The 8609-nt window shown below is 23.4% G+C and overlaps 1 long non-coding RNA gene across 1 annotated transcript in view; it reads left to right on the top strand.

Moving 5' to 3' along the window:
- Positions 1-7660: 7660 nt before the first annotated feature.
- Positions 7661-8609, top strand: part of LOC127280436 (uncharacterized) — a 148497-nt gene continuing 147548 nt past the window's right edge. Inside the window, exon 1 of the long non-coding RNA XR_007842835.1 lies at positions 7661-8325. This is a non-coding gene — a long non-coding RNA (uncharacterized LOC127280436). The remainder of the gene's footprint in view (positions 8326-8609) is intronic.

The raw sequence follows: 8609 nt of genomic DNA, 5'->3' as shown, positions 1-8609 counted from the left end.
TTCATTTTGACCAGTCAAACTTTTAATGATTCAATTTTTTTTTCTTTCTCTTTTTTTTTGACACTATTTTTTATCGCAAGTACGTGACGGCGTTAATAAATCAAACGAACCTCGCTAATATATATATATATATAGATATATATATATATATATATTTAATCATTCTTATATCATGTTAAATAAAAAAATTATTTTAACATAATTTTAATTATATTAATGCCACAAGAATATACAATATATAATCGGTCCTTTAAATATTATGTATGGTGTTTAGGACAGTATAAAAAATAAAATTTCACGAGGCACATTTATTGCGTGAATACATATATTATGTATATAAAAATTAAAAAATTTTTTTTTTCAGGTAATTGGAAAATTATAATATTATAATATAATGCGAAAAAAAATTTAGTTTATAGATTTTTTTTTTGAGAAAATTCTTTTTTTTTTACTTTCGGTGCAAAATTTTTTTTTTTGGATTATAATGTGTAATATATATTTTATTCTAATATAGCAATGAACGCAAGCGACGAGAGGTTCATTAGATTACACACTTTTTCAGATAATGAATAAATCGTTCATCTCGTTGTTGACGTTTTATTTTTTTTAAGTATCAATATCGTATAACATTTAAATAGATTGTAAAATTTCATTGTTAAAAGTCGTACGCGTGTCATTGCATAATAAATTGATAAAATATAATTTTATTAATTGTTAAATTAATTGTTTAAAAAATTATTCCTAATGGAATAAATAATAATAATAATAATAATAATAAAGAAAAATAATAACATTAATATAGTTGGATAGTGAAAAAAAAGAATAATTAATTAAATATTCAATTAAAATAATATAGAAGAAAAATAGTTTTTTTTTCGAGAGCTGAAAGAATGAGCGATAAGTATATATATATATAGAGAATTATAGAGAGTGATGAAAGAGACAAGAGAAGATCATTATTCAAAAAGCATATATTTATTTTAAAATATTCTCATTTTTGCAAGAAACTGAAAAATTGAATGGCTAATGAGAGGAATAATATTTATTTGATAAAAATGAAAAAAAAAATTCTTTTTTTAATGAACGGAAAATTTTTTTTTTTTTCATTTTGAAATAATGACATAAATGGTAGAGAATGAGCATATAGTATATATATAAGGCATATGGCAAATAGAGAAAACTGAATCAAAAAAGCGCTCTACAGATCATACATACTTTATTTGTTTTTTTTTTCTTGTTAGTCGTTTTAAGACAAAAGTGTGCTTTTTTTCTGTTGAGAATTAGGTTTAAAATTATATACTTAGGCCCTATATAAGTAGTATGCGACGTTACCTTAATATTTTCGATAGAATCGATTTTTTTTTTTTTTTGGGATGGAACTGAGCCACATTCACTTCTCCTTTTTGTTATAGCATTATCATTTTTTTTTTTACGAATTATAAAGCGACGTGATTTTTTTTATACGCTAGAAGCTAGAGAAAGAGCGGGTACAGTGATTTAGTTTCATAGAATCTACGACGATTAATTGTCCAGTTATCCTCGAGCTGTTTTTTTTTTTTTTTTTTTTATTTATTTTTATCAAAATGAATTTTCTTTTCTAAATTACTAGGTATATATTTAAGTTTCTATATTTGAATTTTTTTTTGTTTACATTTCTTAATTGTATTTAAAAAAAAAATGTGTACACTATATTATTATTATTATTATTATTATTTATGGAATTTATACATACGATATTATATAAGTTTGAAAAAACTTATAATGTGTGATTAAAAAGAAATTATCGTCAATTTAAGGTTTTTTTTTTTGTTGTTTTTTATTTTAGATTTGGCGGAAATTTTTGCTCGAGGACATTTTTGAAGCCTGGACCTATTAAGTCTAAATTCACTACAGATAGACAGAGCGTTATTAGATCTGGAACGAACATTACGATAGGTGAGTTAGATTTTTTATTTTTTTTAAAAGCATATTTTTCCTGTGCATCGAAATCCCTGTTTCTAAAAAATTGTCCAATTAAATTAAATAATAAAATTAAATAGAAAAATAATAATTTAATATTTAGTAAAATTATATTTTAATTTAACTTAATATCGAAATTAATGATAAAAATAATTTTCTTTATTATTATGCAAAGATTCAAGTATTATGTAATTTTATTTTCAAAGTTTGTGAAAGAAAACAAGAGCATTTCTTTGCTTTATATTCTTTTAATCTTATATAGCATCAGTAGTAAAAGATATTTATATGGTCAGACAAAATGTTTGAACATATATTTATTAAATTCTTGTAAGTAGTAAAAGACCGTTTAAATCAGACAAAACGAGTTTAAATAAACGTTATCAGTAGTATAGGTCAGTTTTTGACAAAATGGTTAAACTTCTTATACAGTGATTCGAATTTTAGTAATGTATAAAAGAAATAAAATTTGAACAGTTTTTAAATATTATTTTTAATTAATATTCTTTTTATAACTTGTAATTGATAAAATTTTGAAATTTCAAAAAAAAAAAGTAATTAATTACTAAAGTTTATTTGTTTCAATAAAAACGAACTAATTTTTTTAATTCATTTTGATTGCAAATTAAGTTACGAAATTGTTTATAATGGACAATTATTTAAAATTGAGGGATTTCGAAAATAATTTGCATTTCGCGTAAAAAGTAGCGCATTCAGCAGTTGTGCGTTTTGCTTTTAAAAAAAAAGGAAAAAAAAAAGAAGAAGAAGTACCATCATCGGATCAGACATGAGGAACTTTTTTTTTACGACAGTCGGAGCAATTTCCTGAACTTGAAAATAGTGTTTCTTGTATATAGTCTATCTCTCTCTCTTTCTCTCTTGCTTTCTCTCGCTTTTTTTTTAAACTCGACGAGAGTGTTTGTTTAGCCTGACTGTGTCTTTCTCTTTCTATTTTTTTTTTTGGGAAAGAGTTCCTCATCCCAGATCCTATATATTTTTATATATATATATAACATCCGGATAACATCGTATCTTTTCATACTCGTAAACATTATCTTTTTTTTTTTTGTAGCATACAACGCAACGCTCAATATATTTACATTCACAAAAAAGTGTGTACGCGTACATTTAAAAAATAATATATATATATGTATATAGAGCGACATTAATTTTTCTTAAATCGACGCATTTGATTGCTCGTTTTTCGCTGTGTACGAGCAAAAAATGTTTTCTATATAATTTTTTTTTTTTTTTCTACATTGAATTTATATTTATTTATTTATTAAGTTCTCGCAATTTAATCAACAGCAGTGATTTTAAAAGGTGCTTTGCTATACAAAATCAATGTTTTATCAAGCCTCAAAACCTTTATTTTAATCTCTCTGATTTCGATATTGTATTCATATATATTCGAATTTATTTATTTTTTTTTAATATTCTTTCTCTCTTTTTTAATGTTACATTCACAACTCTCGTTCTTTCTTTCATTCGCGACGCAAAATAACGTTGATAATAATAATAATAATGATAATCGTTCTCTCTCTCATTCTTGAGGTATACTTGTTATATATGTATATATGAAATCTGTGTACATTTTTTAACGCGACTTTTCTTTCATGACGAAAGAAATGACGCGAGCGCGAAGTACACTCGCGAATGAGATACTCAGAAATAAAGCCTCTCTCTTTGATATACATTTTATATATATATATATATATATATAGCAAACGTTCTATATTTTCCATTTTTTTTCTTTTCAAAATTCAAAAATTGCACTATGAATTTTTTTTCAAATTTTTCTAAAATTGAAATAAATTTCCACTTTGGATCAATATTTTTTTAATTCGAAAAAAAATGTTATATTCGATCTAATGAATATGGGAAAAAATTTGAATTTGGAAAAATTTAATTTTCATATTAAATATTAATACCTATTTATATTAATATTTTTTTTTTTTTAATTTTTTCTTTTTTGGAACGAGAATCATTACTATTTTAATTATCATTATAAATTCATGTTTTCTTTCTGCTTTCAAAACAGGCCATTCATCTAATTACATTTATCGTAATAATTACACGACTTATTATTTAAAAATCTTTTTAGTTCGTATGAAAAATTATGCGATAATGTATTGTTTTGTCATTTTATCGATTTCTCTCTTTTTTTTTAAATCTTACAGATTAGTTTTTTTTATTTATAGGTCACGCAATTTTTTTTTTATTCGTAAATATACAAAAGTGATTATCATAATTTCCCTCCTCTTCAGCATTTCCAATTTCGTTTTTTGTTTCTATTTTTTTTTTTTTTTTTTTTTTTTTATTGTACACAATTAATATAAAAAGTATAGAGTAAAGAAATCTTTCGCGTTTATTAAATGCGCGGGTCGACATTCCATATATAATGTTAGAGAGACGGAGAAAACTTTCATTTCTCATTTCAAAAAGTTTTCTATTTAGGATAGAATTAAAAGTGTTCTTTAAAAGTTTTTCTTTTTCTGGTTGGGGGGGGGGGAGGAGGAAAAATAGCAACTTTTTCGCTCGTCGAAAAACAAAGCAATTAGGAAAAAAGTTTTCTTTATATATTTAAGTGGTCGGTTTAAGGGTTTTTAAACTAAAAAAAAAAAAAAAAAAACTTTTTGATATTATTTTTAAATTTTATTTTCTTTTTTTTTAAATTGTGTGTGGACTCTCGTGAAAAATTATTTTTGAAAACAAAATTTATTAGGGAATAAAAGTTTTCGACGATTTTGCTATATTTTCAGTGTCGCGGGCACCATTAAAAAAATTGCTGCTAAATTTTCAGGAAAGTATTATAGACTGAAGAACACAGAAAATTATAAGGTATTAAAATAAGCTGCAACGCTTATTATTTTAATCCAATTTTGCTTATTTTAATACCAAAATGGATTAAAATAAGCAAAATTGGATTAAAATAATAAGCGTTGCAACTTATTTTAATGCCTTTTAATTTTCTGTGAAAATAATAAAATGATTGAATAATTATTTGAAGGGCAAAAAAATTGAAAAAATTTTGTATATTAGAGAACTTTTTAACATTTTAAAAGATTTTAAAAATTTTCTTTTTTTTTCTGTTAATTTCAAATAAATTATCTTTTTTTTTTATAAAATAAATAATAATAATAAAATAATAAAGATAATTTTTTGAAATAAATATTTTCAACTTTTTTGAAAATTGCTTCTTTTTTTTCTTAAAAATTTTGCATAATTTTCTTTTTGGTGCATTTCCTGTTTTTCTTATCGTCTTTTTTTTTTGGTCGGAGGCAGCTGACGTTTGTGAGGTTCTTTGATAAAGATCAAATAGGCGTGGCAGAGTCGTCACGTGGAGCATATAATATTTTCTTTTCTAGATACTTGCAAGAAAAGTGAGGAATTTTTTTTCTGAAGATTTTCGTCAAAAGTTTTTCCCTCGATTTTTTCTTTCTTAACATCACATTACTCATGGATTACATTGATTCGCACTTGAGACTATTGGACCTTTTTCCAAACTATATATATATATAGCTTATCACAGAAACGACACGATCGTTACTGCCGACCGCGCGAGGATAAATGAGTTTAACGGTAAAATAGATCCGTCATTGGTTTTGTGTGATACTTGCAGTTGTGAAAATTGAAGTTTCACATCAACTGTCGCAATTCACGAAATTATCGATTTTGACGAATAAAAAAAAAATTGTTTTTCTTATAACAAAAAAATTGAATAAAATATTTTTTTAATTAAAAATAAAATTCTTTTAAGATGATTTAAAAAAAAATTATTTTCATTGTCGATTATTTTTTATTTTTAAATAAATAAATTTGAACTCTTTTTTTTTAATGAAATCCTATTGAATGATGAGATTAAGGAACAATAAATAAGGGCGAGGAACTTTTTTTTTTGAAAAATAGAATTCCATGTAAACTCGACAGCACAAAGGCTACAAAAGGAAAGATAAATCCTCCAAGTAAGAATGTAACTTTTTTTTTTTTTTTTTGTAAAAATCAATATTCTTTTCTTCCATTGTCTGCTCTTTTGATGAAAATGTGTTCGTAAATAGGGAACAGTGTTTTAAGTTCTTCGCGAAGAATTATTTTTATTAAATAAAAAAAAAAAATTCAACTTAACAAATATTATTATAGAATTTTTTTTTTTTTTTGTATTTTTATAGCAATTTTCCCGATGATTGCGTTTAGAAAAATTGAATTAATTTTTAATTATTATTTAATTCCAGTCATCTATAAGGACAAGGAAAGCAATAAAATAGTAACTTCTTGAAATAATACTTTCATTCTTTACTTTTTTTTCGCTTTCGTCCAACTTTTCTCGCGTCTCTCGTTTTTAATTTTTTTTTTTTATCGATTTATTATTATTAATATTATTATTTATTCGCTTGATTTACAGGAATCGCTGATTTAACTTAAAGGGTCCTTATTCGAATTGGTTTTTTTTCACAGATCGCTTTATTTAACGCATTTATGCTTTAACAATTACCGACGCATTTCCTTTTTTTTTTTTTTAATTATCTTTAAACGCATGAATACAAGATAACTTTCCTCTATATTTTGAGCATACCGCGCGGCTTTTAGTTTATTATTATTATTATTATTATTATTATTATATGTGCATTTTATGAAGTGTTGTTGAATTAACAAACGATTCTTCAATATTATTTTATTGATTATAGTAGAAAAAAAAGAGGGAATAAAAACGAGATAAATTTAATATTTCATTTAAAAAAAAAAATGGAAATTTTTCTTTAAATATTTGAGCAAATTAAGAAAATATTCATGATCATGAGTGATGATAATGAGAAATTGTTTGATTAATTATTAAAGGACGGTTTAATTGAAAAGCATTTTTTTTTTTTTTTATTATTTCAAGATGTTTTAATTAATATATATGGACTAATTATCGATTTTAATTATAAGATAATTTTTATTAAAACTTTGTTTTTTTATATGAAAACATTAAAAATGTTTTTAATTTTAAAAAACGGTTGATATATATAGAAAAGAAAACGCTCTCTTAACTAATGAAATAACTTTATTTAATAAAAACAATATAATTGATGAAAAAATACAATTTAATAAAAATGAAAATATATTTTTTTTTATTTTTTAGACGCACTAAAATAAAATTGAAATATTTTTTTTGCTAACTTTAATTTATAAAATATATATAGTATTAACAATGGGAACAGAGGGTTAAATTAAAACACATATTTTCTCATCAAAAAATCATTTTGCCTTTGGCATTATTCCCGGTGAAATCACTTTACACTATCCTCGTAAAAATAGATAGAACAGGGCTTGAAAGTACTGAACGAATTTTTTTTTTTTTTTTTTTAGTAAAATGGTTGTATAGACATGGAGATTCATGTAATCGAACAATTTCCATTTCACAGTGGAAAAACTGTGTTTTTTTTTTGGTGGTCGTGCTGAGTGATGATGATGATACTTGACGTGTGAGAAAGAGTGAAAATAAAAAAAATTTAATCAATAAATTTAGAAAAAGGGGCAAACGTGTTTTAATTGAAATTTATTGGTTGGTCTAATTAAAAAAGTAAAATAATATAATAGTAAAATTTCTCAATTGTACAATCATTTCCATTAAAAAAAAAAAAAAATGAAAATCCATTAAAATCTTTTGAAAGGAAATTCAATCTTTGAAGGAAAATTCTTGGAAATTTCAAAGAAATTTTTTTTTTTGAACTTTAGAAATAATACTAAGCTTTTTGAAAAAAAAACTATTTTTGTGTTTAATAAATAATATCTTGAAACACTTTCAATAATTATAATTTCAAATTATTTTAATTATTATTTGTGGAAAATTTTATTACCTTTTTATATACCTGCGAATCCCGAGCTGTGAATGTTTACATTGAAATACAAAGGGTATGCCTTTAGTCGAAGGTCATTAATTGAAAATCCCATAAATGTAATTTTCAATCAGTTGCAATGCGTGTCTTGACCTGTTTAGATGTGATCGTGTAAATTTTGTAATTTTAAAAATAGTCTGTGTTAAATATAAATTTTTTTAATTTTAGTAAATTTTTTTTTTGTTCCAGAAGTGTTCGAAATTCTTAAACTCGTGATCGTGTAAATTTTTCAAAAAAAAAGAAGTATATTTTGTTGCCGGGAGTGTTCGAAATTTTTTAAAACCGCGATCGTTTAAATTTTTAGGAAAAGTCCTTTTTTTACCGGGAGTGTTCGAAATTCTTAAAATTGTGATCGTTTTAATTTTTATAGAAAAAAGTATTGTTTTTTAATTTAATAAACATAATTTCGGGAGTGTTCGAAATTTTCCAAAATGCGTGTGTTTCAAGCAGATCTAATTGTCAAAAATTACAATTTTTCGAAGGAAATAAGGTTAGTGGTACAATTTTGATTTTTTTTTTTTACTAAAAATCAATTTTTTTTTTTAACAAAAACGTTAGTACCATTTTAAAGCTCGCGGATATTATTTTTGTTATTTCATAGTTTATAACAAGAAAAATAAAAACAATATTAATAGTAAAATAACAATATTAATGGAATAATAATATTAATAATAAAATAATAATTTAGTGAAATAGAAATAAATTTTTCGATTATGAAAGAAATTACAATACATACAAGGAAATTTACAAAACTCTAAAATGCATTTTCGATAT

Source organism: Leptopilina boulardi, unplaced genomic scaffold, assembly GCF_019393585.1.
Source record: "Leptopilina boulardi isolate dan_hultmark-lab unplaced genomic scaffold, ZJU_Lbou_2.1 LbouV2_112, whole genome shotgun sequence".
Classification (NCBI taxonomy): Eukaryota; Metazoa; Arthropoda; class Insecta; order Hymenoptera; family Figitidae; genus Leptopilina; species Leptopilina boulardi.
Note: the sequence above shows the minus strand (reverse complement) of the source record. Positions and strands in the feature narration are given on the sequence as shown.